Here is a 6,607-nt window from a genome sequence, read left to right as displayed (position 1 = left end):
TGATTCTAACACAAGCTCTACTACTCGTAAAAACTCTTGACTACTCTTAAAAGCTTTCCTCTTATCCCATATATCTGCAGTACCTCCCACAGTGCCTTCCTGTCTACCCTGTCATAAGCCTTTTCCAAATCCATAAAGGCCCAAAAAACATCCTTATTTTTCCTAAAGCTTTCTCACATACCTGTCCAACCCAGGTGCCTTACCTGCTCTCATCTTCTGAACAATTGCCTTCACTTCATCTTTCCTTATTTCTCCTCCATTTTTCTCACTCATCACTGTCATTTTCTTAGCGCTTCTCACTGCAACTATCTTTCTCTCCCTATCCTGCCTTCTCTTCCATTATCATCTCCATCTGCACCTTTTAGCTTTTCTTCTATACTTGATTCGCCCCCTCGCCTTCTCTTAATTTCCTTTCTAAACATCTTTTTATTGCTTTCAAAATTTTCTGTCGTACTCTTAATTCATTTGACATCTGCTCTCCTCTTTGCCTCCTTTATCTTATGCTTTACTTCTCTTTTCTTTGTACCTCTGATATGATTCTCTCGTCCTATTTTGTAACCAATCAGTGAATGCTCGCTTCTTCTCTTCTACAATCTTCTTTGCTTCCCCATCCCACCACTCACGACCCTTCCTTTTATTTCCTCCCGTCCTCCTTGTTCCACACACCATCTTTGCACACCTTGTGACTCCCTCCTTGAACCATTCCCATTCCTCCTCCACTCCTAGTTCTACTCTATCCTTCACTCCTTCCCACTCCTCTCTCAGCTTCTTGTCCTCCTTTTCTTTCTCATTTAAGCAGTTTACTTTAAGCACCTTCCTACTATCTGTCCTTTTTCTCTTTCTCCATCTATCCTCCACTCTCAACTTACCTTCCTCCAAAAAATGATCTAATATTCCCCCACTCTCTCCCATCAGAACATGTACATCCTTAACTCTTTCTACTCTCCTGGTTACCACTATGTAGTCCATTAACGCTCTACCACTCTTCCATCCACTACCCTCTACCATGTGTACTTATGCTTGGATTTCTTCCTAAACATTGTATTTGCTATCACCAACTCTCTAGACACATCTCCATCAACTCTCCACTACGATTTTTTCCTGGAACTCCACACTTCCCAACCACTCCTTCTATTGGTTTATTCCCTACCCTAACATTAAAGTCCCCCAATACCACTACATTGAGATTTTTCTCTAAACCCTCTATGCACTCATTTAAATCTATCCAAAAATCCTGTCTTTCCTCTACACTCTTTTCACTACCAGGCCCATATGCACTTACAAAAACCCACATCTCCCTTCCCAGTTTCACCTTCATCCTCATTAACCTTGAAACTTCCTTCCACTCCACCACACGCTTACCTATCTCTTCACTTACTAGTATATCTACTCCTGTCCCTCGTCCTCTCTTCACTCCCGAGAGCCTCCCAACTACACTCCCAAACTCAAACTCGCCCTCCCTTTCAAGTTAGTTTCACTCAATCCCAAGACATCCATCTTCTCACTAACATACTTGAACTCGCCCCTCCCTTTCAGCTTAGTTTCACTCAATGCCAACACATCCATCTTTCTTCTCACAAACATACTGCCTATCTCTTCTCTTTTACTCTCATCTGTGCCACATCCCCGCACATTAAAAGATCCAAACCTTAGGCTACTGGTTGGAAAACTCCCATATGTATATATTTATATCTATATATATATATATATATATATATATATATATATATATGTATATATATATATATATATCATATATATATATATATATATATATTTTTTTTTTGGGGGGGGGATGTCCCCTTTGGGGCTACAGGTAGCAGGATGCCTAGTCCTATCTCCGTCCTTTTTTGTCGCCTTATATGACTCAAGTGGTAATACTTGATGGCAGTATTCTTTTCCTTCACCACAGGGTTTGGCGAAATGAGAAAACGACTATTCAGAGAAATGATACAGGACCGTAACAAGAGTGGGGGGACAGCATAGTGGAGGGACAATCGCCGTACAATAAAGTATCATCATTACTCTATGAATAGAGATTTCCTTTACCACAGACAAAATGATGTGCGACTCTGGTCCGTAGGGGCGCCCCATACAGACCCTAAAGTATCAGCTGCATGCTACTTAACAGCTTTTAACCCCACAATAACATGCAACCAATACCCCAGAACAAGAGGTAAAACGTGAAGCTGAGAAACTAACGAAGGTGGCAGAGACAGCTAAGGAGAGCACGAAGAGTAGTGGAGGGAATCATTGCTGGGAATAAGACCGAATAACAAGAAAAGAGTAAGGTTGGGATGAAAGAACAGATTGGAGTGACGTGGATGAGGTTGGGAGAGGCCTTCGGTCAGCAGTGGGCTACTCCAAATTGGTGGTGATTGTGTGTGTGTCTGTCTGTATGTGTATATTATAGTGAAATAGATATGGATGTATATATATACATTTGTGTGGAAATTCATATTTCTCTCTCTCTCTCTCTCTCTCTCTCTCTCTCTCGCTCTCACACACACACACACACACACACACACACACACACACACACACACACACACATACACACACACACACAGATCTCTGTGAGTATTCAATTATATGTGTATATAATTGTGTGTGTGTGTGTATGTATGTATATATAGTATAGTGAAATAGATATGGATGTATGTATATATATTTGTGTGGAAATTCATATTCTCTCTCTCTCTCTCTCTCTCTCTCTCTCTCTCTCTCTCTCTCACACACACACACACACACACACACACACACACAGATCTCTGTGAGTATGCAATTATATGTGTGTATGTATATATATATATATATATATATACATATATATATATATATATATATATACATACGCACACACACACACACACACACACACACACACACACACACACACACACACACACACACACACACACACACACATATCTATATCCATGGACGTTTATGGATATCCATTTGCATGGAGGCCTGCATGCATGCATGCATGCATTGCGGCGAACTAGGTCGCCGAAAGCACGAGAGCGCCGAAAAGACGTAAAATTTCCGACGTCAGAGAAACACGCGAGGCAACAAAACGCGACGACATTTGCGAATATCCTGTGGGACCTCCAGTGCACAAAGGAGGAGGAGGAGGAGGAGGAGGAGGGAAGGAGACAAGGAGACTGGGAAGGATTGTGGGTGGTTTAGAATTTCCATTCCGTTGCTGATAATAATTCATCTTCCATCTTACTACTGTACACACACACACACACACACACACACACACACACACACACACACACACACACACACACACACACACACACACACACACACACACACATATATATATATATATATATATATAATTGTGTGTGTGTGTGTATGTGTGTGTGTGAAATGGGGTACTGACCATTGGCTGGCAGTAAGACACTTGGATGTGTTGTTAAATTTAATTATCATGATATTAACTTCGATTAACCATATTCTGACACCAAGACAATCGATACTGTATTTGCCACATATGTCTCCCTGGCGACAAGGTAACTCTGTTCAAATGGGTACTGATCGACAGGACCATGTTCAAGCGAGGGTCCACCTGATCCCATAGCTGAATAAAACCGTCTGGAGATTATGAGGATAGCCACAGATAAAATGCATTGTACCAGGCGACTGTAGTTGGAAGTTCATGATAACGGCGGGTTTGATGTACCAATTAACCCTTTTATTTAGCCTGGTTGCCGCCGGGTGATTTTATTCACCTGAGGGACATCCTCCCCAACTTTCCCCTTCGCTGGGAAATGTTTAAAATCTTCACCTCGCTTAATCTCGATCTGTTTCTTCAACAGGACAATGGAGAAGTGCAACGCCGGACCATCTCCCTCCGAGGGCACCAGGTACGAGCATTTCAGTTTTCCTCCTTGGAGTAGTGATCCTTCATGGTGAAAAAAATCTCTTGGCGGCAGATAGGGTCAAGGTGTAAGCGCAGGAACACAACTAAGATTTTTTTTTTAACCCTGCCGTGGTAGGATTACTTTGAATGGTTAATGAAATCACTTGGTGGCAGGTAGGATTTTGGCCTAACGTAATTAATTCCTTCTTTGCATGGAGGTGGCTATTATTTTATTCCTTGTCGTCAAGCTATTTCAATCAGCTGATTTTTTCTGTGTGTGTGATTCGCCATGGTCTTGGATCACGTGTTGGACTAGTGATCGACAGCTATTTCCCTCCCAGAAGAGAGCTCAGAGCTCATATATATGACCGATCTATGGGTAATGCTGTGACCTTACACGTACAGACACCCCCAACTCCCCGCCCACGAGATTTGGAGTAACAACTCGCAGCGCACCGATACTGAAATTATTTCAACCCTGGGCGGGATACGAACCCTGACCGCCGTAGAGGCAGCCGGAACTCTAACACTGCGCCACGAGGTGTGTGTGATTCACCTTGGTCTCTGGATCATGTGTTGGACTCGTGATCGACAGCTATTTCCCTCCCGGAAGAGAGCTCAGAGCTCGTATGACCGATCTATGGGTAATGCTATGACCTTACACGCACACACACACCCAACTCCCCGCCCACGAGAGTTGGAGTAACGACTCGAAGCGCAGCGATACTGAAATAATTTCAGCCCTGGGCAGGATTCGAACCAGGTACCGCCAGTACCGCCATACTGACAGTCTGGGACTCTACCAACCGCGCCACCGAGTGTGTGTGTGTGTGTGTGTGTGTGTGTGTGTGTGTGTGTGTGAGTGAGTGTGATATTTGTGTTGGTAAGCCTGTTGCTGCTGTTGGCAATGTTTCCAGCCATGGTAATCCCAAAGAAGACCGCATATTTACGTAACACTATTATATCCCAGGTTTTATCCTTTGTGCGTATGGGTTTCACACATTATCCATTTTATTTGATAAGTCTTATTTTTATTGTTTATATTTATTAATTTTATTTATTTGTGTATTTGTTTGTTTTTTTCATTTTGGTGCATCCTGTTTACGTGTTGTGAGCTTAGTCGTTTGATGTATTTTTTATTTATGATGTTTATTTCTTTGATTTTTTTTTATGATTTTTTTTAGTTCGTCGTGTTAACGCGTGCAGCATTAGGGTTTGGTATCGATAAACAAATCTCACATTTCAGGTGTAACCTTGAGTACACATATTTCAAAACTGGATTTTTTTTTTTTTTTTTTTTTTTTTTTTTTTTTTAACATCCCCTTTGTTGAGCTCATTTTATTTCGAGACAGAAAGATATCCGCTATCAGAGTTGCTGGCTATTTGTTATAAGTGTTTCTAAATACATGAGTTGAGTTTAAACTGACAAACAAATGAGGAGTTCAACTTCTATTATCTAACCGATACATACTATTTGTCATCTGATGCATTAGAATCATGCTTTGTCTTAAACGGTGGTATGAAGTCATGGGATTTTAATACCGCCCGAATGTAGCCTTCTCATGATTCTTTTCCATAAACTTCGCCAGTTTTCGTCACCATTTGCACACACCGCTCCATACCTTGAGGGTGGAATGGAATGTCAATAGAGAGTGGCTCGGCAACACTATTTTGCACCTCCGCATTAGATAGATGCATTGTATGTGGTGGCTCAAACCTGCACTCATCTTCGGGGGGAAAAAGATCCGTTAGGTTTTTAGCAGTCTTATCTGTTTTTGGTGGCCTGAAATCACGTATCTCTTCCTCGTACACAGTAACTTCTCTGATCTTCTTGATTCTGACAATAGCAAATTTCCTGTTCTGATCAAATACTGCCAGCATTGCCAAAAAGATGTTCTCAGTATGGGCCCAGTAGTTTTTTTTTTTTTTTTTTTTTTTTTTTTTTTTTTTTTTCTCCATGCTAAGGCTTCACTGGCAGGTTGAAGTATTTGCAGAAGATTGATTTGTTCCAGATGTGCATTTCCGAGAGAATTTAATGTGAAACCATATGGGCTCATAATGACACACGACAAACTCATTATAAAATTTTCCTGTTGCCACATAAAGCTGACATATTCTGCTGGCGGTGGTGAGCCATCTTGTGTAGGAGATCATCGTTAGTTATACCACTTCCGATAGTATTGATAATTCTGTACAGGTAAGCCTGATCCCGACTAAGCTCATTCACATCTACACCTGGAGGGGGAGTTCCATTAGCAATACATTGAAAGCCATTTCGTGATACTGGTAGTTTCACAGGTGGATAAGGCTTTACCAAGTGGTCCTTTCCATTGAGTTCCACTTTCTGTTGGACCAATATATTTCCTGCACAGGTGCCTCAAAGGAAGCTCATTTAGATGCAAGCTGCAGATGATCCACTGTAAAGGACGATGTAATTGACATTCCAGCTCTCTTGTGGCTCCATTCTTGTAGCCAGTATTAGTTGTTGGGTTGTCAGCTCCCACTGACTTTATCTCATCATTGATATAATTTTCAACTAGCCATTTCATCAGTCCATTTACATTACCTGCACCTGTTCCTCGTTCAATAGTTAGATGATCTAAATTGAAAGTACCAGGTTTCCCAACCTGGTATATATAGAGCATCTTGAACTTCTTTTGCTCCATACCATTTGTTCCCTTTTTTTCTTTTTAGCGTTGTGTCTCTCCACCCATCAAAAAACAAAAACAG

The sequence above is a fragment of the Oratosquilla oratoria genome, chromosome 42, assembly GCF_046742065.1.
Source record: "Oratosquilla oratoria isolate Oo_2021 chromosome 42, ASM4674206v1, whole genome shotgun sequence".
NCBI lineage: Eukaryota > Metazoa > Arthropoda > Malacostraca > Stomatopoda > Squillidae > Oratosquilla > Oratosquilla oratoria.
Note: the sequence above shows the minus strand (reverse complement) of the source record.